The following is a 10,945-nucleotide window of genomic DNA, read 5'->3' as shown; positions in this document are numbered from 1 at the left end:
AGGCCCGGAGACCCATAGTGTTATATACCAATCGACTCAGTTCGACGAATCGAGGTGATGTCTGTGTGTGTGTGTGTGTGTGTGTATGTGTGTGTGTATGTGTGTGTGTGTGTGCGCAAAACTACTCAACAAAATGTCACTCATTTTTCGGGCACTTATCCTCAACCGATTTGCTCGCAACAAGTTGCATTCGACGCAGAATCCTGTCCCATTGTTTCCTATTTGAAATTGGCCAGATCGAACTATGGGATCGAGAGTTATGGCCAAAATACAAATTCATTTGAAAAAATCGCGTAAAAAATGTCACTCATTTTTCGGACACTTATCCTCAACCGATTTGCTCGCAACAAGTTGCATTCGACGCAGAATCCTGTCCCATTGATTCCTATTTGAAATTGGCCAGATCGGACTATGGGATCGAAAGTTATGGCCAAAATACAAATTCATACGAAAAAATCGCGTAAAAAATTTCACTCATTTTTCGGGCACTTATTCTCAACCGATTTGCTCGCAACAAGTTGCATTCGACGCAGAATCCTGTCCCATTGTTTCCTATTTGAAATTGGCCAGATCGGACTATGGGATCGAAAGTTATGGCCAAAACACAAAATCATACGAAAAAATCGTGTAAAAAATGTCACTCATTTTTCGGGCACTTATCCTCAACCGATTTGCTCGCAACAAGTTGCATTCGACGCAGAATCATGTCCCATTGTTTCCTATTTAAAATTGGCCACATCGGACTATGGGATCGAAAGTTATGGTCAACATACAAATTCATACAAAAAAAATCGCGTAAAAAACGTCACTCATTTTCGGACACTTATCCTCAACCGATTTGCTCGCAACAAGTTGCATTCGACGCAGAATCCTGTCCCATTATTTTCTGTTTGAAATTGGCCAGATCGGACTATGGGATCGAGAGTTATGGCCAAAATACAAATTCATACGAAAATATTGCGTAAGAAATGTCACTCATTTTTCAGGCACTTATTCTCAACCGATTTGCTCGCAACAAATTGCATTCGACGCAAAATCCTGTCCCATTATTTCCTATTGAAAATTGGACAGGTCGGACTATCGGATCGGAAGTTATGACCAAAATACCTTTTTCATAAAAATCGCAAAAATGTCACCTATTTTCGGACACCTAACCTTAATCGATTCACACGCAACAAGTTGCATTCGACGCAGAATCCTGTCCCATTGTTTCCTATTGAAAATTGGCTAGATCGGACTATGGGATCGAAAGTTATGGCCGAAACACCATTTTAGCCTTTTTATACGAAAAGGCTGTATGTTCGCTCCAAAAACCAAACTTTTACAGAAGGCCTGGAGACCCATAGTGTTATATACCAATCGATTCAGCTCGACGAACTGAGATGATGTCTCTGTCTCTCCACTTCATACGGGAGTTTGGCGGAAAGACGGTCATGAGATTTATATCATAACAAATATTGCCCTCCGCTCGCGTGATGGGAATGACATTTTCGTTTTCTTTTGTGTAGTCGGAGCTTCAGTTCAACTAACATCCAAAAGTGATATCCTTAAAATATATGACTGGGTGAAATAAAACAGGGTTATGTACGTCAAAAGATTGGAAAAGGAAACAAAATGTCGAAATTCTTATTAGCATATTGTAGATCAAGCTGAAAACCGAACCGAGGTCCCGCGAAATCGCATTTCCGGATGTTGCAACTGCATCGCGAGTAGTGCGCAACTGTGCCATAGTCGGGCACCACTCGCGATGCAGTTGCGACATCCGGAAATGGGACAAAATATGATTTTCGGTTTTCAACTGGATCTACAATATCTTTGCCATAAATAATCTGATTTTCATAGAACGGACAAAGAAATTTGTCTTTTTACTCCTAGCCACTAGCTCATCTTTTTCAAGCACACACATTTTACGAAGGTCGAGAAAGGCACCATCACCGCTAGGTGGATTAATCTGGGTTTGTATACACGGACTACTTTAAGTTCCAGAGTTCTGCTTTTTCAACTTGGAAATCAACTCTATTTCGTCAATATCCTTGAAAAATCCTATGATTTTTATTCTAGGTTTCAGGGGTTTTAGGCTGTCAACGCAATACTTTTCTTCAAACATTTTAGTATAGTTCCTCAAGACAAATGACCGTTATGTGGTGAGTTATTTTTTGGATTGACAACCTTATTTATTCTGCAGGGCGGTTTGTACGTTTTGTTCTTAAAGATTTTTTTAGTGGCCACGTAAAATTTGGATAACTTTTCATAACAATGACCAAATGCTTTCATGTTTTCACAGCACAAAGCCATAAATATGCTTGATGATTCGTACTGTTGAAAATGCCAACATTCCATCACACTTCTAGGATAATTTGATTTAAAGTTGTTGCCTCAATATGGGGACACTTGATCCCTCATTAGTCTCCCATACAAAATTTTGGCGAAAACATTCAAAAAATGTAAATCTATTCTCAGGCTTCTAATTTTTTGTAGATTTGACAGATTTGATGAAGGGTTGGCAGGAATAATTATTTATTGCGTAGATATCAAAGAAAGGGGATCATGTCTCCCCAAATTTTGAAATTGCATGCGCTGTCAAATTCAATAACAAAAATCGTTCATGTATATGCACAGCAATACGGAAATTCTTCGTATTTTGAAGAAAAAATATTTAAAAAATCTGAGAGCACCTTTCTACTTTTGCCAAAGCAAGTTCTTGATGAGGGATCAATTTTCCCCGAATATTTTAAAAGTCGATTTTTGACAGCACTCCAAAAAATCGATTGTGTATCAATAACAACAACGATTTGAAGTCTGTCATACATCAGTAAAGTTAAATACTATATTTCTTAGAGAGTCTATGTGAAAACCGCATATGTTTATTCATTTTTGGCTGTGATAAATCGGAAATTAGAAAAGGGGATCAAGTCTCCCCAGTCTCCCCTAAGGTTTGGGCGGTCTTGGTAGCCAAATGGTGTCAGACGGTGCACAATGGTCCGATTCAGTTATTTAGCAGGAAAAAACTATTTTCCTCCGTTTTCGTTCAATTTAGATACTTGGTGTCTTCAGTGAAGTTGTTTATAATAAAATATTGCTTCTTCGGAAAAAAAGTTCGATAGGGTGGTCCTTATCGTTTCTCAAAACTGAAATTTAACTTTTTTATTTCGTATTTTTGTGGATGACCTCTTCAGCAAACTTGCAGTAAACATTATTTGATGCAACTTTGCCGAAGACACCTTTGTGTCTAGCACATAAATTGAGTTCAGTAAATGAAATTTTCGATTTTAACCTAGGGTGGCCCTTAAAAATCAGTTTTTCTATTCTAACTTTTTTGTTTTGAGTTTTACGAGAATGCGGTCTTCAGAAGAAATGAAGAGCAAGTGATGGTGCATATTTTTGCTGAACACATCATGTTTACAAGTCTTACCATTTAAAAGTTATAGGCAATTTATTCCAAAAAACTATGCAATCTCAAAATGCCTATATCTCATGGAGATGGTTCGATTAATTTTTTTTGAAGGTGTTATCTGAAAGGGCACACATATAGTAACTTTTACTGCAAAAATCACGGGAACGTATTTTTTTTAATTGCATAAATCGACTTTGAAAATTTCTTCGAAAAAAAATTAAATTTACTATTATTTCACTATATATATAGCAGCAGCACTTTCCTTTCGAAAAAATCCGATACAAAACTTTTATTAACAATGTAAAATAAAAACCCTAATTGATCCACCTTGCAATAATATTGCCATTCCCGTTCATTGTAGAAAAAAAATGATACAGAATGAAAAAGGCGAGTGGATTTAAATTGAAGATTGTGGTTATATGACAGCTATTTATAGTGCCCCGGCAGCACGAGTCAGACAAAAATGGGTACAATAACTTGATTGTGACTAAATTTGATCACATATGCATTACAGTAGCTTATGTGGAACATGTGTGATGCTAGGGTGGAAATCTTGTACAAAGCGTGTACAACTAGAATTACGGAAATTATCACTCGGCGATCAGCTTATAACTATTGCGTTTTTGTACAAAACATATAAGCAACTCAAAACGAACTGCAAGTTTCAAATTAGAGTCTGTATCATTTTTTTCTACAATGAACGGGAATGGCAGTATTATTGCAAGGTGGATCAATTAGGGTTTTTATTTTACATTGTTAATAAAAGTTTTGTATCGGATTTTTCGAAAGGAAAGTGCTGCGTACCTTCTATGGTGTGGTGCAGATGGCGGACGGTAAGTGGAGGAGGCGAATAAACCACGAGTTGCATGAGCTGCTGGGAGAACCATCCATCGTTCACACCGCGAAAATCGGACGACTGCGGTGGGCCGGGCACGTAGCCAGAATGTCAGACAGTAACCCGGTGAAAATGGTTCTCGACAACGTTCCGACGGGCACAAGAAGGCGATGTGCGCAGCAGGCAAGGTGGATCGATCAGGTGGAAGATGACTCCGTAGACTGCGTGGCTGGCGACGTGTAGCCATGGACCGAGCCGAATGGAGAAGACTCTTATATACTGCACAGCCCACTTCGGCCGTAGTCTGATTAAATAATAACTTTTGCCGAGGGTAATTTACTCATAATTTTAATATATAGTGAAATACTAGTAAATTTAAATTTTTTCGAAGAAATTTTCAAAGTCGATTTATTCAATTTAAAAAAAATACGTTCCCGTAATTTTTGCAGTGAAAGTTACTATATATGTGCCCTTTATGATAACACCTTCAAAAAAAATTAATCGAACCATCTCCATGAGATATAGGCATTTGAGATTGCATAGTTTTTTGGAATAAATTGCCTATAACTTTTAAATGGTAAGACTTATAAACATGATGTGTTCAGCAAAAATATGCACCATCACTTGCTCTTCATTTCTTCTGAAGACCGCATTCTCGTAAAACTCAAAACAAAAAAGTTAGAATAGAAAAACTGATTTTTTTGGGGCCACCCTAGGTTAAAATCGAAAATTTCGTTTACTGAACTCAATTTATGTGCTAGACACAAGGTGTCTTCGGCAAAGTTGCATCAAATAATGTTTACTGTAAGTTTGCTGAAGAGGTCATCCACAAAAAACCCGAAATAAAAAAGTTAAATTTCAGTTTTGAGAAACGGTAAGGACCACCCTATCGAACTTTTTGTCCGAAGAAGCAATATTTTATTATAAACAACTTCACTGAAGACACCAAGTGTCTAAATAGAACGAAAACGGAGGAAAATAGTTTTTTCCTGCTAAATAACTGAATCGGACCATTGTGCGGTGGTATCAAGATCGGCATAGGCCCATGGATCAAGAAAGCAAGGGCTGCCTTTGCGAGTTTAAGAAATATCTGTAAAAAAAACAGGCAGATTAGTGAACGCACCAAAATCTTAATTTTTAACTCTAACGAGAAATCTGTGCTGTTATATGTATGCAGTGCATAATTCGTACCTGTTATGGCCCCACAACTGGATCTCAAACAATGAGCTCCATCGTCGTTGTCACCAGTGGCTGATAGCAGCAGAAATTCGGATTAAGCCTCAAATCGGCCACACCTTACGTAGGGGCGGAAACGAAATCTGTAAACAAGCATCAGACTGGAACCCAGCGGGATATCGCAGCAGAGGCAGACCCAGATGCTCATGGTGGTGCAGCCTCGTTAAAGAAATAAAAGAAGTCGACCAAAATCTAACATAGCAACAGGTTAAAGCGATAGCTGAACATCGCTCAGGATGGAGATCTTTCAAGTCGGCCCTTTGTACCTCTTCCTTCTAATTTCTTAATTGAATAACAAAAATTGCCCAAAAAAAACCCATTTGCTTAGGTACTGCTAACGGCGTTCACGACTATCGAGGTCTGTATGTTTACCCTGCTCGAAAGCAGGAGGCCACTAGGCCATTATACCGAATATACCATTTAGCCGAACACACCATTAGGCCGAAAATCATTTGGTCGAAAGGGTCATTTGGCCGAATGGGATATTTGGCCGAATAGGACATTTGGCAAAACAGGTCATTTGAAAAATGAGAAATAAGGTGTGAAAAGTAAGCCGTCTCACTTCTCACTACTTATTTCCCACTTCTTACTGTGAAAAGTGAGAAGTGCGAAGTGATAAGTCTCACTATTCACTGCTCACTTCTCATTTTTCATAGTGAGAAATGAGAAATTAGCAGTGAGAAGTAAGACGTCTCAATTCTCACTACTTATTTCCCACTTCTCACTGTAAAAAGTGAGAAGCGTGAAGTAAGCAGTGAGACGTCTCATCATTTTTGCCATACGTCGTATTTGACCAAATGTCCTATTCGGCCAAATATCCTATTCGGCCAAATGATCTATTCGGCCACATGTCCTATTCGGCCAAATGAATTATTCGACCATATGACCTATTCGGCCAAATGACCTATTCGGCCGGATGACCCGTTCGGCCAAACGATCCTTCCCCATCTTTGAGTCTGAATAGGTGCTAAAGCTTAACCATTCCCGGATCTCTGCACATAGCGTATACATTGTTCTTGCTACACGTGAGAACAAGTGAAGTGAATTCAATATTCTTACAATGGCAGGTATCAAAAATCTTTCTGTCAATAACTATGGAAATGCTCAAAGATTGATAGAGAATAGGACAAGTACCAGTTGGAAGCCAACGAAGAAGAATAAGTAAACATGCCAAAGCAATATGTTTACCTCCAAAAATCGTTTTAATTGTCCAACGTCTCTGAATAGGGCCAGTTCAGATTACCATCAACGTGGTCCTCCTCAGAACGTCCACGCATTCGTCTCCAACGGCCCTGGTTCATTCGTTCCAGTTTCGACGAGTTTCACTAATTTTACGACCGTTCCAGATTGAAAGGCCTGTACGCACAGAGAATTGATACAATATATCAGCCCGTTTTATGGTTGTTGTTTGATGGGTCCCGGTTGGTTAGCATCGTCGCTGTACGGATTTCTGCATATCTTTCCCGGTGCATAATTCTCACCGAGAAGTTCTGTCCCATATATATTTCAGCAAGCCCACCCGTTTCGAGTCAATCACCCACCATCCTGTGCAATCAGTATGGGCTGAATGCAGTGGAATTGAATCATAAAGACGATCGTAATGCCGCAATTAACCGGCGATAAGATTGACTTTTTATGCGGTTCGTGTGAGCGGTGCCAGCGCACGGAACGGCGAAGCAACACGCCGAGTGGGAGTTGTAAACCACCCACTGACGCGACGACGTGGCCAACAAATTTGGAAGTTCCGTGCAATTGAGGCTTCTTTTGAGATGGGTACCTATTGTGAATGGAGGGCATGAAAAAGTTGAAATCGTAAACATGTTGCCAACGGCTGTATCGTAGAGATGGGACTGAAATTCAATTACCGTGTTGAAAGTTATTTATCTTCCGAGTAACATTAAACTGAGACACATCTGACGGATAAGATTGAGAGCCTCTGCCGAAGAAGCATGAAAATAAAATCGTAACAAGAATAGGATTTTTTGTCGTCAATTAAAAGAGTAAATTCATCGTGACTCTCAGATCTTGGCATTGAAGACAAGACATAATTTGTTTGATAGGTGTTTTAGGCTGGGCAAAATCCAGGCACTGGTTTTCCTAGAGCATGACATGATTTCTAAACCGTCACTTTTTTAAGGATGCTATAGAGATTGACAGTTCGTCAACAGACATCTTCAAATCTTCAACTTCATACAGACAAAAAGTATTCAAAAAGTACAACGCAACATCTGTTTGTCAAGTCTGATTTTTTGCCTTAAGACATGAAGTTTGATCACAACTCAATTATTCAATGCAACTTCCATTGATCGGCATATCGTACTTCAATTTATTTGTCCAATATCATTCACAGCGCTACTTAAACATTCCTTGATACTTCATTCAAATGAATAACATCTTCAACTATCAAAGAGCAGGTGCCGGTGATGAACATTTATTTTACATGGCCCGGGCCGACGATGAGCTGACGGTAATAGATTCATATATCTTACTTCTGCCAAATTGTAGATCATTGATTGCTTTGAATTCGATTTTTCTCTCTAACAGCCGACAATAAGGTTTTTGTTCGCCACTTCGATTTTGAAAGCAAGGGTTCCTTAAGGGTGCTTGACTATGGGAGGGCAAATGAGTTAATAGATAATGAAAATGGGATGCCGATGAATAATTTGTGTAAAGGTGGAAACTATTTCCAAAGCGACGGCCAACCGGTTCTGTTCGAACCATTTTAGTGGCTAAATCATGACACTAATGCCTATCGATTTTTCCGTGACGACAAGTCGCTGAAAACGACCGGCAGGTAGGTGATCAGTTCGTTTGCTTCCCTCGCGGTTATGACTTTGAACTGCGACGATGACGACGGTGTGTCACATATCCTACGCCCGTAACCCCGGCGAGGTGACATTTTTCTATTAGCTCCGAGAGCGAAGAAACGGCACACCAAACGACTACGGATCGAGTGGCTTATGGAAACTTGGCGATCAAGCAGGGTAGTACACAAGGGCGGCACCCCTTGTCCGATCAGGTTTGAATAGATTCTTAAAGCGCTTGTGCAGTGGAATGTCCTCGTGGATAGAGCATTCCCAGTGATAATCGAAGACTCGACTCAATTCATACATGTGCATTTTGAAGTGGCTCAAAAACACTTTTTCAATCGGTCTCAAGACAAGTTTAATACTAGGTTTTTTGGGGCCCTCCATAGCCGTGTGGTAAGATGCGCGGGTACAGAGCAAGACCATGCTGAAGTAGTTTTTTTTTCTCCCGTGTAAGCTGTGTACTTTATGCTGTCAGTGTGCCGGTTTCGAATAAATTGTGTCTTGGGAGAACATTACCTAGACAATCGAGAACGCTTTATTACGGAGTGGTGATGTCTCATTACTTTTCAAATATTTACTATTTTTTGAGACTTGCCATCATTATTAAATTCAATAGTGATAAAAAAGAAAACATTCCCCATCGAATGCAACTTGTTGTAGCAAAATCAGTTAAGGTTTAGTACTTTACTTATACTTTGCACTAACTTATGAAACCATTTAAATATGTGTAGTAAATGCTGTAATTTTTGTCCTGTCCAATAAAATGTTTTGCGTAGAATGATATTTAATCTGTTCGGACTTTGAGTTAATAAATGTGTAAAAATGCAAACCAAAAAATTGAACCCAAATCCAATCAAAATTGTGTTCACCTCACCCGCCGAAAATACCTATCAAACCACCCAAAATATACAGTCCCCATCGGAGGTGGATGACCAGCTCTCAAACACATTGGTTGCTAAAATAACGCGAATCCATTTATCATTATTCGATATAAAATGAGCTATCTAACAGTTATTGCCTTTAGTTTTTACTTTTCTAGCTGACTACAATTTTAAATTACACCGAACTCCTGTCCATTAATGACATACACTTTTAACATACAATAAATTGTGTTGAAAACGTGCAAGGTTGAATGTTTTTTTCAAATTTAATTATTAACCCCCTCAGAATTGGCTAAAACACCTATGTTTATCACACCATCGATATTTATATGAATTATGGGACATCTGTCTAGGCAGTATATACAGATTACATAGCCGCCGGAATCAAATTCTGAGTCACAAAATCGATTAGTCGACAGTTGGGTAACGTTCTAAAACCTTGTGCCGTCTTATTTATGAGAAACGAACTCTGGTGACAACGACATCGTAGTAGCCTGACTGTGGATGGATAACGATCACAACACGGGTTGACACTGACAAAAATGGATTGCTTCGATCAAAATATGAATTGGATTAGTAATCTCGAATTTAATATTAAGCCAGTGATCGAATACAAATCAAGATAGAAAGTGTAAAAAATTGAAACTTCAGTGCTGGAAGATGGCAATCGATTCAAGTTCTCCGGGTAAAAGGAAAACTATGTCAAACGGAACTCTCTGTTGATCATCGAACCCGATTATAAAGTCGTTTTGTGGCAAAACGCAAAGACACGTTCTCCATTTTTTTGTCGGGATTCATTATGTTCGTTTTATTGCACTGCCTATGTACCTATGCAGATACATTTTAAACGGATAAACTCTCGTCAAGGTTTGTGATCGAAAAGTATTTCGCTTTCGCTTCCACAGAACAGTAGTAGATTGGATGGTCGAGATTGATGGAAAACAGTCGAATAAATCGTTAAAAGGGAGTACTAAAATTTACGGTCCCAATTGCTCGAGTAAGTTGAAACTGATTGAGGGTAAAAACATTTATGCTAATCAAGATGCAAGCACCACCGCTATGAAATATTCCCTTTACCAATGCAAATGGTCGATTTGTAGGAATTGATATACAAACAACCCTGTTATTGTCAATTTTATCGGCCTCGAATGATCAGAGCCATTAAGATGGACGCTGATTGGAGGTTGAGTGAGCAATTAAGAATGCTCAGCTGGTGGGTGAGAGCAGATGAAAAAAATTAAAGAATTATTGACCATTTCGTTGATTCCTTGGCAACCTGTATGACTGGAAAAGGTGCAGTTATGTTACGAACGCGTTATTATAATTGTTGCATAAATGATCACAGCAATTATTCATTCGCAACGTTATTGAAATAAAAAAATCTATTGATTTCGATCTGATACTTCAACAACAATGAGTTTAATTGATTTGATTGTTTACCATCCATACCAACTAGTAAAATTGTACAGCTCTAAAAATATGGAGATGCCGGGGATCGAACCCGGGGCCTTTCACATGCAAAGCGAACGCTCTACCACTGAGCTACATCCCCTTCTTGACGATGTTCAATGCTTATCTATCATCACGAGATTATTCCATTTCGCATTTTCCACTCTAATGAAGACGTAAAGTAGGTACCTATCAGCAGCAAGGCACATCATGCGATGTTGTGTGCCGTTCCGGTGTGGCATATCGCACAAATCTTATTGCCTTTCCGAATCGAATTCGTTTGCTTCTCAATATGAACGTGCGCGCACTTAAATGGGTGATTCAATGTTTCAATCGTATC

The 10,945-nt window shown here is 39.0% G+C and overlaps 1 non-coding gene across 1 annotated transcript; it reads right to left on the bottom strand.

The window, feature by feature from the left end:
- Positions 1-10,636: 10,636 nt before the first annotated feature.
- Trnaa-ugc (transfer RNA alanine (anticodon UGC)) lies at positions 10,637-10,708 on the bottom strand. Its single transcript has one exon. It is a non-coding gene; the product is annotated as a tRNA-Ala (tRNA).
- Between the last annotated feature and the right edge of the window lie 237 nt (positions 10,709-10,945).

Source organism: Armigeres subalbatus, chromosome 2 (genome assembly GCF_024139115.2).
Source record: "Armigeres subalbatus isolate Guangzhou_Male chromosome 2, GZ_Asu_2, whole genome shotgun sequence".
Classification (NCBI taxonomy): domain Eukaryota; kingdom Metazoa; phylum Arthropoda; class Insecta; order Diptera; family Culicidae; genus Armigeres; species Armigeres subalbatus.
The sequence above is the reverse complement of the archived record's forward strand: the minus strand, read 5'-3'. Positions and strand labels throughout refer to the sequence as shown.